Source organism: Palaemon carinicauda, chromosome 18, assembly GCF_036898095.1.
Source record: "Palaemon carinicauda isolate YSFRI2023 chromosome 18, ASM3689809v2, whole genome shotgun sequence".
NCBI classification, from domain to species: domain Eukaryota; kingdom Metazoa; phylum Arthropoda; class Malacostraca; order Decapoda; family Palaemonidae; genus Palaemon; species Palaemon carinicauda.
The window spans coordinates 14,857,309-14,875,435 of record NC_090742.1 but is presented as its reverse complement, the minus strand read 5'-3'; the positions used below and the strand labels follow the sequence as shown (position 1 = coordinate 14,875,435).

Sequence of the window (18,127 nt, the reverse complement as noted above, 5' to 3'; positions counted from 1 at the left end):
TACAGTGCCCTTCTACCGAACCAATGCCGCAAGAAAAAAAAAAAAAGAAAAAAAAATACCAGGAGAGCACAGACCTCCGTCATAATCTATCTTCAAAATTAGCCATATTCTGACGCATCCTAAATTAGTCATCAAAATCCATCCGTAACTTTCAGAGTTACGCAGGCGACAAATAAACAGACTAGTGTGAAAACATAACCTCCTTAGCGGATGCAATTAGGTAGGATCAACATACAATATATACAAGATATCAAAAACAATGAAAATGCAAAGATGTGTTCTTAAACATTTATCAACGTATCAACCATCAATGCAAAACATATTGGGCCGAACTTAAAACTTAGACGAGATGAGGTATCACATAACCTGAACTCAAAGAGCCTGTCATATAACAACCCAATATTGCAATACTTAAACACCACTAACCTTGATCAACTTGCAATTCACTGATAGTTAAGCGTAATGGCTCTGAGTTAACCTTTACCTATCTTTACTGTTAAATCTCCAGAAAGATAGTTTTTTTTTTTTTTTTTTACTCTAGAGTCCTTGCGAAATAGATGCTGCCATCTGTTGGAGAATTTGAAGATTCGTATCCATCACCGAAACAAATATACAGGGTGATACAAAAAGTAAAAGGCAATGGTGTTCCGAAGTTATAATTCGTAAATTTTACAACATTTATACTAAACATGTTCTTTTTATGCCATTACTAAATTACAAAAGTATATGGTACTCCTATAAACACAATTAGACAAACTTATACGTATTTTTAATCTATACTAAACCAAATGTGGAAGTTATTTATAGGCTAAATGTGAAAATGCAGGTTATTTGCACACAAATCTCGGTTTCGTGGATGAGCGTTTAAAAAAACATATAACGTAAACATATTGTTGCAAAATATTCTAATAAAAAATCATCAAATCGTAATGACTTTATCTTCAGACTGCAAATTCCAAACCTGTGAAGAATTTTCTTCACTCTTCTTCTTTCCATCGTATTTTTAGCTCTCTTCTACTAATACTATAGCTATCCCTTAAACATTCTCTCCTACATCTAGTTTTCTTTAACGAAATATAGGGAGGACTAACCTAAACTTGTTGACAGTGGCGCACGCCATGCTCGTGACGTCACAGCGTAGATACGCACGTTAGAGGGCCTTAGTTGTAACCCCGGCGTATGTTGGTTCTTTCCTTAACTACATGGGTCGAGATTAAATTCATAAACTGCCTTTTTGATACAAATTCCAATAATGCTAAATTAATGCATCTTATATTTCTCAATACCAATTAAGGTTTGTTAATTTTAAGATGTATGCCCATCGTACCAGTCCATTGCTAATTAATCATTTTAAATATTAATTTTTAGCAAGCCAGAATAGGTAGTATTATTGTATATATAACCTCCCTCAGAGCAGCAAGATTTATCTGAGTATTTAGTACAAAATCCTGCCTCCTCTGCACTCCTTGCAACAAAATGTTGCCCTGTCCTGAAGTCCCGATATGGCATCCCCAATGGATTACCATGCGCATCGAGCTCCTCACCTGTCTGGAAAGGTGAAGCCAGGTGATCTCTTCGACCGTAGTGTCGACGCCATTCTACGAAAAGCTGCCCTGGCCTGCTGACCTGCCTGGTCATTGAACCCGGCCACTGCTGGCTCACCCCTCGCACCCCCTCTTCCAAAACGTGTCTCACCAACGAGTCCTGTTGCTGCCGGTCGGAGAGATTGAGAAGAGGTCCCTGGTGTACCTAGTTGCAGCCACAGTGAGAATTCTTGGGGTGAGCCAGGCAAGAGTGCAGCGTGCCAATTAGTGCAACAACCCGGTCAACAGCTATATCGGGCATAGGACTAAACTTCAAAGGAGTGCAGGTACTACATCAATGGCCATTTAGTTTTCCCCCATTTTTTATTAGCTTAGACTAATTTTAACTTTATAGGATACCTGGCTAATTACACTATTCGGACTGTGTGCGGTGGGATTGTGTGTATATATTTTTTCTATACAATTTTTTGCGTTTTGAGATTAACATAGTCTCTGGGTCACGTGGGCCACGTGCCAGACCCCATTTGGATTTTTATTATTGTAGACCACGTGTCTAACTAACTAATTTTCATCATTTTGAATTGCTTTCTTTTTATACCATTTTTGCCTTTGTTAAGATGTCCGTTTCTTTCATGTAAATTTGTGAAATAAATCAATATTAGGTTAATTAAACCTCTTTAGTATTTTTGCTCCCTCATTTATTTTAATGTGTGAAATGAATAGTTAATCACAGGACAAAGTACTCAGTATTTAAAGAGAAAACCTAAGTAAGTCTATAGGTGGTAACAGCGAGGTACTTTGCATTAATATATTTGCTTCGAAGGTAAAGATCCTTATCTTTAAACTTTTAAACTACTTTACATCACTGCTCCCATTTTGGATTTTGTCTACCTTACATTAACGTAAAATAACTGTCCAGCATCTCATTGGGGTAGCTGGGACGGAATCGAAACAGAGCCTTAGAGTGAGATGACTCTAGCCCTGACAAAGCTAGAGTAGGCCATAAATTATTTCAAATTGTGTGGAGTTCTCCGGCCTCTGACAGTAAAATTTCCCCCTTTTGTATGTAGAGTGTTGGTTTGTGAATTGTGACAGTAAAGTATTAGCAGGGTGTTTGTGCCCCGAGAGTAAGTGCTCCTATCCTCCCCTGTTGAACTTTGTGTAACTGTTATAAGGAGACTTTCCCGGACTAAGTTCCCACTCAGAACGCAACCGTTAAAAAATTCTCCACACGAGTGGTCCTTCGAACCGGATCTTTTACCTTTGACTTATGAAGCATTAACGTAATTAATCAGCTTGATTAAGCATATAGTAACTCGCTATATCACTTACCCACACGCACACAGCCAGTTTGTCGAATATGTAATGCCCAGACTTTAATTGGGAAGAGAAATTTGTAATTAACATGATCTTTTTGTATCGACCACGTGTTTAAGGAAAGAACTACGTAACCAGGTTAATTTGTTGCTTGAATGTTCTCTACAGAAAGACTAGAATTTGTCGTAGGAACTTCACTTTGTCTCGGATCCGTTCACCCACGTGTGGCGGAATCCACTTATACCAGAAAGTTCTAAGCTACTTGAACTAAGGTTTTTTGTTGTTCAGACGCCCGTGTTTACTGCTCAGCTAGAGCGCCGGTGTACTCGTCCTGTCAACTAATTTTGCTAGCTAAGCATCTAATTTGTAACATTTTGTACCTTGGTCTACCTTCCTTTGTGTCGTTTACCTTCCCTAACCAACTTTAACCTTTCTAACTAATGTTCCCGTATACCTAGCACATGTCCTTGTCCTACAGAGCGAATTGGCGCAACATAATTTTAAGTGTTCTTACAAGTAACGTAGAAACTTAATTTCACCAAGTCCGTTTCATTCCACGTGTTTGTTCCGAGATGGCGGATCTTGTTTACAGCCCAAACTAAGGGTTCGTAATTGTTTGCTACCGTAAGTAAATTACTGCGTGTAGTTAATTTAATTTCCTTTAGCGAGGAAATATTGTTTTTGTCCTTTAGCGAGGATATTTTTGTTTTACCTCCGCGTGAGGGAAATTTCATATTGTTTAGCCTCCAAGAGAGTGCACTTTAAAATCTAAGTCGCTGCCTTTTGCGCCAATCTACATTTTGAATAGTTCAGTGGTCGCCTTAGTGCACCCGTAATTGTGAAATCGTCACAACAGTGTCAGCCTCGACCTGTTATTTTCACTTTTAACTTACCCTTTTTGCATTCATAAGCCCATGTGCTTTCTAATATGCTCTTCTTTAAAGTAAATTAATTAGTCATTATCGCCACGTGCGTAAATAATTCATTTTAGCAAAGTCTTTCACGTCACGTGACCTGGGCATCGTCTGTTTTGTTGGACCCGATCACTTTGTACTTTAAAGTAATTTCATGATTTATATGTTTTTTGTCCATTTAACCATTTTTTCTCATCATTAGTAAATTTAAATGTTTAATTATCAACCTTGTAAATTTGTAAAGTTTCATTTTTACATTCCTTTAAAATTCAGATTTATCCCTTGTTTTGTTTTACGAATCCGTTCATCAAACGTGGTCATTCCAAGATGGCGGACTTCATGTTTAACGTAAACAACCCTTCACCGCCTAAGGCGGAAACGCTTAGCCCCGAGGAGATTAACGCTAGGCTTAAGGAACAGGAGTTGACCTTCACCTTTGTGTGTGAGGACGCAGACCTAGCACTTCATGCTCTTGCTTCTGTAGATTTTCCCAGCATGGGTCCAGAAGCCGTAAACCATTTTAAAACCCTTGTTGGTAAAGTAAGAGATGAACTTTTTAATTACAAGAATTTTTGGAGACGTCATTACGGCCATCCTATTGTCAAATTAAATTATCCAGTGCTTGCTGCCTGTTCGAGTAAAGTTGAAATTGCATTCAACAGCCTCATGGCTCATCCCAATTTAATAATTAATCCTAATCAGTCTTGTTCTTCAACGAAGACGACACCTTCAGTGACACGTCCCGTTGTAAATGTCATTAACGATCCCCTAGTTGATCCTTTTAACGTCTTGGCAGTCAAGCACAATGTTCATAATTTTGTATCAACTCCCCAATCTTCACATTTCAATACTATGTTGCCAACACGGCATACGATTAGTAATTTTGAGTCAGCCCCACCTGCTTTATCCTCATCTCCAAACCTTAAGCTGCCAGCGTTTGATCACCCTCAACCCCCTTTGTCTTTGCCGCCGGTGACAGTCCGTCCCGGAGGAAATACCGTTCATTGTCTTGTCATGGACCCCCCAAGTAGTAGCGCAGATACCACACAACTTAACCGTGTGCGTGATGGCCAGCAGAGGCCTGTACCGGTAGTAGATTCATTCATTAAAACCGTACCATTCCATGGACCAGTGCCCACGTTGCCTGATCGTCCTATCTTTAAGCCAGTAACTTCCGCTCCAACCCGTGTCGACGCTAAGACATCCCCGTCAGGATTTGAAATCAGCCCTCAGAAAGAGCCGTGTGATCGCAAGGTTGAGACTTTAGTTGTCAGAAATGAACCTTGTGCACTGACGGTGGATTTAGCGAAGGTCACACATGTAGACCTAGTACCGGAGCTTAGAGCTTGTTTACAAATAACTTTGCTTAAGGATAACGGTACCATGAACATCATTCATTGTTTTCATTCACTTTTGTATGGCACAGCTGTAAGCCTTTATTATTTTTGCCAAGTCATTCAGCAGCATTTTTTCAGTCAATCACTTGCTTTAACCTCAAAGCGTAAATTTAATTTTTGCCTTGACAACTTGTCATGTTGCTATAATCCCCCTGACATCCTTCAGCTCGTGCTGAAATTAAGCTTTGTTTTTAATGTTCACCGTGCAAACATTTCCCTTGAAGATGACATCCAATACCTTAGCTGTCAGAAATACGATGTCCCCATGGACCTAGTTCGTCTCACTTTGTCATTCAAACTAGAGTCAGATGATTTTTCAAATTTTAACGCCGAGAATAAGGTAACTTTTCTCCCTTTGTCACTCGACGAATTCAAAGCTTTCATCACGATCATGCCAGTCACTTTATATGTAAAATCATTTCATGTAAAACGTTGGGTGTCAGACCGGGATTGGGATTCACCCCCATAATTTTTAATTTGTCATTTGGCCTGACTTGTTGCTGAAATCGACCGTAATTGGCTTACGTTTTGTTTGCTCTATCCGTACCCCTAGGGTGGGAAGAATTGAGTACTTTTAATCGTTCTGTTATTATTGCATCGTACGTTTAAAGTTAAAACTGATCATATGCTTAACATAGCGCTTCCGTGAAGCATTGCCTGCGTGGTTCAATTTTCCCCAAATTCGCGTGAAAGCATAACTTTTGATTCAATTGATTTCAATTAACGTTGACAGCGTTTTGTTAACTTTAAACGGACGATGATGTGAAGAACAACTTCACTCATCATTCAGCCAGTAACCTTATCTCACTCATACTAATAAGTAGTTGAATCACATTTGCCGGAACTAACCCCTCTCCCTTTTTCCTCCCCTTTATCCCCAGGGTGTGAAGAATTTTCTTCACTCTTCTTCTTTCCATCGTATTTTTAGCTCTCTTCTACTAATACTATAGCTATCCCTTAAACATTCTCTCCTACATCTAGTTTTCTTTAACGAAATATAGGGAGGACTAACCTAAACTTGTTGACAGTGGCGCACGCCATGCTCGTGACGTCACAGCGTAGATACGCACGTTAGAGGGCCTTAGTTGTAACCCCGGCGTATGTTGGTTCTTTCCTTAACTACATGGGTCGAGATTAAATTCATAAACTGCCTTTTTGATACAAATTCCAATAATGCTAAATTAATGCATCTTATATTTCTCAATACCAATTAAGGTTTGTTAATTTTAAGATGTATGCCCATCGTACCAGTCCATTGCTAATTAATCATTTTAAATATTAATTTTTAGCAAGCCAGAATAGGTAGTATTATTGTATATATAACCTCCCTCAGAGCAGCAAGATTTATCTGAGTATTTAGTACAAAATCCTGCCTCCTCTGCACTCCTTGCAACAAAATGTTGCCCTGTCCTGAAGTCCCGATATGGCATCCCCAATGGATTACCATGCGCATCGAGCTCCTCACCTGTCTGGAAAGGTGAAGCCAGGTGATCTCTTCGACCGTAGTGTCGACGCCATTCTACGAAAAGCTGCCCTGGCCTGCTGACCTGCCTGGTCATTGAACCCGGCCACTGCTGGCTCACCCCTCGCACCCCCTCTTCCAAAACGTGTCTCACCAACGAGTCCTGTTGCTGCCGGTCGGAGAGATTGAGAAGAGGTCCCTGGTGTACCTAGTTGCAGCCACAGTGAGAATTCTTGGGGTGAGCCAGGCAAGAGTGCAGCGTGCCAATTAGTGCAACAACCCGGTCAACAGCTATATCGGGCATAGGACTAAACTTCAAAGGAGTGCAGGTACTACATCAATGGCCATTTAGTTTTCCCCCATTTTTTATTAGCTTAGACTAATTTTAACTTTATAGGATACCTGGCTAATTACACTATTCGGACTGTGTGCGGTGGGATTGTGTGTATATATTTTTTCTATACAATTTTTTGCGTTTTGAGATTAACATAGTCTCTGGGTCACGTGGGCCACGTGCCAGACCCCATTTGGATTTTTATTATTGTAGACCACGTGTCTAACTAACTAATTTTCATCATTTTGAATTGCTTTCTTTTTATACCATTTTTGCCTTTGTTAAGATGTCCGTTTCTTTCATGTAAATTTGTGAAATAAATCAATATTAGGTTAATTAAACCTCTTTAGTATTTTTGCTCCCTCATTTATTTTAATGTGTGAAATGAATAGTTAATCACAGGACAAAGTACTCAGTATTTAAAGAGAAAACCTAAGTAAGTCTATAGGTGGTAACAGCGAGGTACTTTGCATTAATATATTTGCTTCGAAGGTAAAGATCCTTATCTTTAAACTTTTAAACTACTTTACATCACTGCTCCCATTTTGGATTTTGTCTACCTTACATTAACGTAAAATAACTGTCCAGCATCTCATTGGGGTAGCTGGGACGGAATCGAAACAGAGCCTTAGAGTGAGATGACTCTAGCCCTGACAAAGCTAGAGTAGGCCATAAATTATTTCAAATTGTGTGGAGTTCTCCGGCCTCTGACAGTAAAATTTCCCCCTTTTGTATGTAGAGTGTTGGTTTGTGAATTGTGACAGTAAAGTATTAGCAGGGTGTTTGTGCCCCGAGAGTAAGTGCTCCTATCCTCCCCTGTTGAACTTTGTGTAACTGTTATAAGGAGACTTTCCCGGACTAAGTTCCCACTCAGAACGCAACCGTTAAAAAATTCTCCACAAAACCACCATCGTTGGTATAATATGAGCTTAATTTCTAATTAAAACATAAACTAAGCTTCCTTTTGGTATTAGCTATAAGCAATAAGTAAGATATTTGATCTGTTTGAAGAACACTTCATTACATTCACTCACACCACAGGGTGATAAAAAGACTTCATGACAACTGGTTTGTAATTATTCGACATTTATAATAAAAAACTTATTACCAAGGGGTAAAGTCACCTAAACTACAACAGATATAGAGAGGGCTTTTCGTAAGCTACAACTTCAAGTATAATGAAGATTAAATAAAATTATTCTTAGAGAGATACTAAAGCAAACGCTTATCGTTGGTACCACTGACTAGAGTGATGGAATCTATGGAGAAGTTACCTGCAGAAACGAATCCTCCCATAGGCCTACAGCGTTTTATTTCTTCATATGAAACTTCTAAATTTGAGGAATAGTTTGATATATTCATGACGTTGGGAGTCACTTACAAATCTCCCTTTCCTTTAGAATTGATATTTAGGACAATTTTACACAGAAGAAAAGCGTATGGTTTGTCCCCCTTGCCTAAAAAATCCTATAATACAGGGTAACACAAAACGAAAATTTGAAAATAAATATTCATTAACATTGACTTCTACTGCAAATCAGTTGATTTAGATATAAATATAACTCAACCTTTATGTGATGATACTATCATGAAATACTGAGCTCATCCTTCAATACCAGTTAATTCTTATTTCCAGCTAATACTTTCAAACAAAACGAAAAGGACTGTGTTTTAGGATCCTTCGTCGTTCAACTAAACCCACGTATGCACAGGGTATCCTAAAAGTTTATACTCGATGACGTTGATTAGAATATTCGGACTCATCATATCTATAAATTCGGGCTTTACGTAAATCCACATCAATAATTTTCCTATGTGCAATGTACAACATATTTTCAATTACTGAAGTAGCAGAGGCTTCTTTTATATATAACTGTACTTGATACAAAAATGAATGAAGAATGTTTGAATACCTCACACATTCCTGTAAAACAGGGTGATACAAAAACTTATCCATTGCAACACGTGTGAAGTTATTTATTAGTTAATCTATAAAAACTTATTACCAATAGGGAAAATAACATATTCAGTTACACCACTCCATGTGAAAGGTTTTGGTATACCTATAAGCACATTCTGGATTATATTATAGGATTTTTAAACATTGAGAATACCAAGAGTTCTGTTGTTTAGTATCCTTGGTGCCACCTAATAACAGGGTGTTACAGAAGTTATCTGCAAAAATAAAACTTCACATAAAACACTTAATTGTTTCATATTACACTTATGAATTAGAGCAGAACTTTTAATGGATATTATCATGAAGTTATGAGTCACTTTACATCTACCCTTTCATTAAATATGATAATTATTATAATTACAGATAGTGTAAACGTGTTTGCTTTGTGTTCCTTGGCCCCTCAAAAATAAGCCTTTAAATACAGGGTAACACAAAATGAAAAATTAAAAGGGAATATGCACTAACATTGACTTTTTCTGCAAATCAGTTACTTTAGATAGGAACATAAATCAACCTTCATATGATAATATACTGAATTATTTAGCTCACTCTTCAACATCAATTAATTCTTGTTTCTAACTAAAGATTAAAATACCAAAACGAAGAAGATGGTGTTTTAAGCTCCTTGGCCATTCAAATAAACCCTTCGCATATTGTGCATCAGAGAAAACGTACCAAGTACATACACTACAGTGTGTCATAAAAGTTTATACATAATGACGTTGCTTTAAACATTTTTTTGGCGTCAAGGCACATCTTTATATACAGGCTTTTCAGAAATTGCTGTAAACTCTTCTTAGGAGCAATGAAAAAAATATTTTCAATTAGAGAAATATCCAAGTTTTCTTTTGAATGTAATTGTTCTTGATACAAAAATGAAAATAGAAAGTTTGAAGATCTGATACATTCCTGTAAAACAGGGCGACACAAAAACTACTTCAGTACAACACGTGTTTAGTTATTCATCAGTTAGGCTATAAAATATTATATTCAATGGAGGAAATAACATATTCAATAATATATTCTTATTTGAAAAGGGTTCTGGTATACCCACAAGCATATACTTGATTTAATTATAGGATTTTTAAACAGTTATAAGATTAAGTGTTCTTTAGTTTAGTATCCTTGGAGCCACCTAATAACAGGGTGTTACAGAAGTTATCTGCAGAAATGAAACCTGGCACAAAGCATTTAATTGCTTCATATTACACTTAGAATTAGAACAGAATTTTTAATGATGATCATAATGAGGCTATGAAGTCATTTGACATTTTCACCTTTATCAAATATGGCAATTATAATAATTGTACCTAGTCTAAAAGTGTTTGCTTTGTGCTCCTTGTCCCCCAAAATGAAGCCCTTTAATACAGGGTAACACAAAATGAAAATTTAAAATGGAATATTCCGTAACATTACCTTCTACTGCAGATCAGTTACTTTAGATATGGATATATAACAACCTATGTATTATTATACTATATTGTGTTTTTCAGCTCATTCCTCAATGCCAATTAACCCAAATTTACAGTTAGAAATTATCATACCAAAGGGAGAAGATAGTGTTCCAATCTCCTTGGACATTCAACAAACGCATTGGTCATCATAGAAAACGAAGGAACCAAGTACGAACAGGGTGTACAAAAAGTATACTGTACATTGATGATGATGTTAACTCTATTGACTTTTCAGCATATGTTTTTATGTAATCAGGCTTTTCATTAATCCATCTAAACCACTGCCATGGGTGTAATATACGAAATACTTATAAGCAATAAAATAGTCGAGTTTCCTTTCGAAATACTGTAAAATGTTTTTAGATCCGACACATTCATGTAAAACAGGGTGACACAAAAACTATTCCATTGCAACACGTGTAGAGTTATTTATCAGTTAGCTTATAAAGCCTTATCATCAATGAAGAAAATAACATACTCTGGAAAATAATGCCATTTGAAAGGCTTCTGTTATACTTACAAACATATTCATAATGTAATTATGGGATTTTAAAAGAGTTATAAAATCAAGTGTTCTGTTGTTTAGTATCCTTGGTGCCACATAATAACAGGGTGTTACAGAAGTTATCTGTAAAAAGGAAATCTCACATACAGCATCGAATTGCTTCATAATACACTTATGAATAAAGCAGAACTTTTGATAATTATTATCATGAAGTTAAGAAGTCACCTGACATCTTCACATCCATTAAATATGGCCATTATGATAATTTTTCTCAGAGTAAAAGGGTTTGCTTTGTGCTCCTTGGTTCCCTCAAATGCGAAGCCTCTCTAATACAGGGTAACCCAAAATGAAAATTTAAAATAGAATATTGACTAACATTAACTTGTACTGTAAATCTAGATAGGAATATAGAAACTGCCTATATATTATGATACTATTATGCATTTTCAGCTAATCCTTCAATGCCAATCAACCCAAATTCCTAGTTAGAAATTATCATACCAAACGAAGACGATGGTGTTCCAGTCTCCTTGGCCATATAACTAAATCATTGGTCATCATAGAAAACGGACAATGTACGAACAGGGTGTCCCAAAAGTATAGACTGATGACGTTGTTAACCCTATTGATATCTCAGCATATCTTTGTTCTGTATCTAGGCTTTATTTAGAAATCCATCCAAACCACTGTCACAAGAGTAATGTACGAATACTTTTAAGTAATAAAATAAAACAGTTTCCTTTCGAAATACTGTAGAATGTTTGAAGATCCGACATATTCCTGTAAAACAGGGTGACACAAAAACTATTCCATTGCAACACGTGTGTAGTTATTCATCAGTTAGCTTATAAAACCTTATTATCAATAGGGTTAATAACATATTCGGGAAAATTGTATCATTTGAAAGGCTTCTGGTATACCTACAAACATATTCAGCATGTAATTATGAGATTTTTGAATAGTCATAAAACCAAGTGCTCTGTTGTTTAGTATCCTTGGTGTCACCCAATAACAGGGTGTTACAGAAGTTATCTGCAGAAATTAAACCTCACACACAACATTTAATTGCTTCATAGTAGACTTATGAAACAGAGCAAAAATCTTGATTATTATTATCATGAAGTTATGAAGTCACTCAACATCTTCCTTTTCATTGAATTTGGTAGTTATAATAATTGTAGTCAGTGTAAAAGAGTTTGCTTTATGTTCCTTGGTCCCCAAATAGAGCTTTTGATACAGGGTAACCCAAAATGAAAATTCGAAATGTAATATTCACTAACATTAAAATTTTTATAGAAAATTTGTTACTTTAGATATGAATATAAATCAACTTTTGAACTTTGTTTTATCTCTAGTTTTCAGCTCATGCTTCCCTTGCAAATAAGCATTATTTCCAGATAGATAATATCATATCAAATGAAGAGCACAGTGTTTTAAGATCCTTGGCACTTCAAATAGTCATTTGCGCATCAGATATGTACCAAGTATGCACAGGGTGTCATAAAAGTTTAAACTCGATGACGTCAATCAAAAGAGTCTTCTCGGCATACCTTTATTTTGAAATATTGAAGTAAACTTTCTTCATAAATGCAATGTACAAAATATTTTAATTAATGAAATGGCCCAGTTTTCTTCTGAATATTACTGCAATTGATACAGAAATAAAAATATGTTTGAAGGTCTGACACGTTCTGGTAAAATAGGGTGTTACAAAAGCTATTCCATTGTAACACGTGTACAGCTATTCATCAGTTAGCCTATAAAAAGATTATCATCAATGGAGAAAATAACATTCAATGACATATTCCTATTTGAAGAAGGTTCTGGTATACCTTCAAGCATATTTACGATTTAATTATAGGATTTTTAAACAGCTAAAAGAACAAGTGTTCTGTAGTCTAGTATCCTTGGTGCAACCTAATAACAGGGTGTAACAGAAGTTATCTGTAGATATGAAATATCACTCATAGCAATTAATTGTTTCATAGTAGACTTATGAATTAGAACAGAACTCTGAACGATTATTATCACGAAGGTATAAAGTCACTTGACGTCTTACCTTCCATTTAAAATGGCAATTATAATAACTACACAAGTGTAAAATTGTACGCTTTGTGTTCCTTGCCGCAGTAAAAACCCGCTTAATTCTTTTATACAGGGTAACACAAAATGAAAATGTGAAATAGATTATTCACTACATTGACTTTTACTGCAAATATATTACTTTAGATATAAAAAGGAATTAACCTTTGTATTATAATACTATCCCGAGTTTTTCAGCTTATTAATCAATATCTACCAATCCTTATTTCTAGCTGGAGTATCTTTTGTGCCTCTTAATAGCAGAATTGGAGCACAACTTTAGTCATTATGATCATGAAGTCACCTGACGTCTTGTCTTCCTTTAGATTTGTTAATGGTAATAATTGAACATATCTTTGAAGTATATGCTACGTGTTCCTTGCATAAAAAACAAATGATCTTATGCAGGATGGCAAGATATGAAATGTAATATTAAGAAACATTATTCTAATGATTCAGTTACTTTCAATATGTATGTAAAATAAGTGTCTTATTATGAGTTACTTTGAAGCTCCTAATTCCTAATTTTGGTTGAAAACTACCAGCAATGAAATGAAGACGATAACATTTTAAGCCAATTGAAAATTTTCGTACTCCTCCCACCACTACCCTTACCAGAAACTATTCTCCTATAGTCTGTCCAGAATGTCATGAAACATAGAGTAGGTTTCCGACGTTGCCGCTTTGCGCCAATTTCATTCATTAAATCTCACTTAAGGCGAAAAAACAGTGTAGATTTGGCATACACTATGCCACATCTCTCTCTGTCTCAGGTCAGGAAGGTTAAGTAGCTTATCACTTTGGTTCTGATACCCAAGCGTGACGGTTTAAGATGGAAGGCTCCCCACGACAGCAATTAAGTGCTCAGACGCAAGAAGTCATATTCAATGTCCACGAGTACTTCAAAAGGGAGAAAGAAGACAAAACTGTTATGCATGGCTTTGACAAGGCAGTACAACGTACAATGGGTGCAACTAAGCAGTGCAGAAGTACGATATATCGCATTTGTAAGGAAGGAAAAGACAGCTTAGAAGAAAATGAAGCTCCCGTTTTTAACGTAAAGAAAAGGAAAAGACCACCAACTGTAACCAACATCGATGGATTTGATCAGTGCGTTTTACGAAGGACAGTTCTCGGTTACTATGTCAGAAAGGAAATTCCAACGCTGGATAGCATTCTACTTGAAGTCAAAGAAAATATTGGATTTAGTGGATGCAGAGAATCTTTACGTAAGATACTTGAAGAAATTGGATTTAAATACGGAAGAGTTAACGAGCGGAAATTTCTACTGAGGAGAAGTGATATTGCAAGTGCCAGGACCAAGTTCCTACGTGACATGAAAAATATTAGGGGTACAGGAAAAAAGTCTGTTATATTTCTGGATGAAACCTGGATTAATCAGAATTATACAGTCACCAAGTGTTGGATGGATGAAAGTTCGACAGGAGCAACTGAAATAAACCCACCAAGCGGGAAAGGGAATAAAACTATCATTTTGCATGCTGGATCTGAGCAAGGATTCTTGCCAAATGCACAGTTGGTATTCCAAGCAAAGAACGACAGTGACTATCACCACCAAATGAATCACATTGTATTCGAAAAATGGTTTCGAGAGCAGCTCATACCCAATATACCACAACAGTCCGTCATAATTATGGACAACGCATCATACCATTCAGTGCAAAGTGACAAACCTCCTACCATGGCAAGCACAAAGGGAGCGATCCAAGACTGGTTAAGAAATAAAGGTGAAAATCCCCCAGAATATCTGACGAAGTGTGAATTGCTTGAAATGGTGAAAGCAGTGAAACATGGAAATGCTCCAAAATATGTCATCGACAAAATAGATTTGGAAAAAGGTCACAGGGTCGTAAGGCTGCCACCTTATCACTGCCATTATAGTGCAATTGAACTCATTTGGGCGCAGATTAAAGACTATGTAGCCAAAAGGAATACATTTAAAATGGCAGATCTAACATCTTTGCTGCGAGTGGCACTGTCATGCGTGACAGCAGAAAATTGGAAAAATGCCGTTAATCATGTTGAAGACATCATTATAAAAGACACAGAGAATGATGTTGCTATGAATCAGTTTGTTGATTCATTTGTTATAGAAGTAACTTCATCTGATGAAGAATAGTATAGAACACATTAATGCTGAAAAACACTGGAGGATTATCTTGATTTAATTTAATGGAAACTTCTGTTTTATTTTGTTGTTTAGTTTTATCCTGTGACGGTAAACAACACATATTTTTGTAAACAATTTATTTTATGGGAAAAATCTTTATCGATTTCACTGCATACATTTGTTTTACTCCTTGTTTCTATGTTAGAGGTTTCATCCTCCTATGAGAATTTACTTCCTGATAACCAAGACAATTTTATTTTTATACTAAAACAGTGCCTTATTTTAAAGAAAATGTCTATTAACTTTACCGTTTCATTATCCTAAAATCCGAGAAATTGTTTTAATTGAGAAAAGTATTATTTTATGAAATATTTGATGTTTGGCACATTCATCAATTCTACAACAAATATGGTAACAGAGAGAGAGAGAGAGAGAGAGAGAGAGAGAGAGAGAGAGAGAGAGAGAGACGATGCCAGGCTACAGATATCTTTAAGAATCTGACTACACATTTGATAATGTTCAAATATAAACTGATTCAATCAGAATTCAAATTATATAAAGAATAAAAGTTAAAGCTTTATGAGTAATAAAGCTCGAAAACATTTGGTACATTAAGATTCCAGTATTGTACTGAACTAGATTGATCGTAGGGTACAAAACGTTAAATTTTTATTTTCATCTGAGATGGATCTCTTCAAAGTTGTAGAAATACTATGATATGTATTAAGGACATTTACTTGTCTCCCGTACCTTATATGGTGCTTGAACTCTCCCTAAAAAAATTTTTTACATGCATGTTTTTAAAATAAACAAAGTAATCAACTTTATGAGCTGTTTTCGAAACACAAGGTCAACTTAATCCACAACAACCATTCAGGTTTTGTGTGACTGGAAAGATCCAGATTATGGGATTAAAAATAAAATTTTACGACCGTATTAAAGGACCCAGAATGGAAGGATGCTGGGATTAGCTTGAGTCAGATTAAAAGTCTTGAGGAAGTTTGGCATCGCCGCAAACCTACTCGATGTTTCATGACATTCTAGACAGACTATAGTTCCTGACAGTATCAATTAAGACTTAGACGCCGATCCAACCTTCCTACCTCCAAGGGATGAAAATGACGAAGGTGAACACATCCCGATCTGTTAAAGTTGTGGGTTTTAAGTCACCACAGAGACGATTTACATCGTCCTCCTCGGGCGACCATTAGCCAGCAGGGACTATCACTAGTCCCCTCTAACCTCCCCCCCAGGCGCCACCCTGGGAGTAACCCCCGGTAGAAGGTCTCACCGTATTCGCGTCCCTGGCGGGGACCGAACTTGGGACCTCTATAATAGAGATCCGCTACGCTACCAACCTTGCTATATCTGTGAAAAATATGTTAGGAGGGAAACCTATTTTGCATCGTGTTCCTCTGGCAGTTGTAAGAATGTTCTGTTTCTATTATTTTACAACGAATGTTCATCTAGCAATGATGATCTGTTTGTGGTATGCTTTGATATAGGGCTAGCCCTCTGTCTGCCCCCATCAGTCCACACCATGTATAAACTTGTTAGTAACAAAGGTCATTGCTTTCATTGGCATGAGGGTATTGCTGGTATAAGATCAAATGAAATAGCATCACACACGCAAACACATTTTTTCCATTAAGCTAAAAATAGGAACGAAGTCATTAGAATATATATATATATATATATATATATATATATATATATATATATATATATATATATATATATATATATATATATATATATATATATATATATATATATATATATATATATTTTAATAGGTGTACAGGACAAAATAAAAATTCAATAAAGCCTGCCATGTTCTTAACTTTCCTGAAGATTCAAAGTCTATCGACACCGTCACAATATTCGCTACTTCTTTGAAAATAACCATTGTCAGAGTAAGAGTGATTCTATTAACAGCACAGTAAAAAGTGCCATTTAAAATGCAGGAAATATTATTGTTGCCGTTCAACTTAGCGTGGAACATTCTACGACCATCAGACATGTTTGATTGAAAAACTGCCACAGCAGAAGGGTGTTATGAGAATTTGTATTTCTGACGAAGGTTATCCTGTTAACTGGACAATTTCATGCGACTTACGAGTTGTGAAATATGAACCACAAAATAGATTTACTTCAAGACCTCAAATATATCTGAGGAATGCCAGACCATTTCCCTCTGATATCAATATCAAGTCAGGGTCCATTATTACAGTTCCTGAATTATCTTATAAAAATTTGGATACCTCACTAGTCTCAGTTTAAAGGCTTTAAAGACCGCTCATGAATGGCAGAGGCAAGTGACAGTCACATTGCCTTATCAAGCAGGACACTGCCCTAGAAACCAACAATATATACATATGTTCAGCGACCAAGCCCCTCTCCACCCAAGCTAGGAGCTGGGAGGGCCAGGCAATGGCTGCTGATGACCCAGCAAATAGACCTATAGGCTCCCCCTATCCCCCATCCTTAGCTCACAAGGATGGTGAGATTAGAGCAACCAAAGGAACTAACGAGTTTGACCGGGGCTCGAACCCCAGGCTGCTGTTCATTAGTCAGGGACGCTACCACCAAGGCTACCACATAGTCCAGTTCAGGCAATAGTCCTGTCATTGAGCAACTAGATCATGTAGCTTTCTATTGCCTGCTCCCACAATCATTTATGGTCGTATGCTTCTCTTTCCATTGACTGACTAAATCCATAGAGGATTCATTTGCTAGATTCATCAAAGGATAGCCAGAGTTAGAAGACCCAGGCCTACATGGCTGAGGACTATGAAGCGTGAAGTGGGAGATGATGAATGGAGAAGTACTGATTTAAAAGCTCAAGATAGAGACGACTAGCGAAATCTAACTTAGGCCCTTTCCGTCAACAGGCGTAGGAGGAGATGATGATGATATTAGGCTTCAATCTTTTAGATTTATATTGGTAAAAACAATTATCCGTATTTGATCATTTTAACAAATGATGGAATGTAATCAAGATTTTTTGCAAACTGTGAAATCAAT

At 36.6% G+C, this 18,127-nt stretch overlaps 1 protein-coding gene across 1 annotated transcript in view; it reads left to right on the top strand.

Moving 5' to 3' along the window:
* The first annotated feature begins 978 nt into the window (after positions 1–978).
* LOC137657622 (NADH dehydrogenase [ubiquinone] 1 alpha subcomplex assembly factor 3) overlaps positions 979–18,127 on the top strand; it is a 346,628-nt gene continuing 329,479 nt past the window's right edge. Inside the window, exon 1 of the transcript XR_011047169.1 lies at positions 979–6,963. The gene's annotated coding sequence lies outside the window, so the exon portion shown is untranslated. The remainder of the gene's footprint in view (positions 6,964–18,127) is intronic.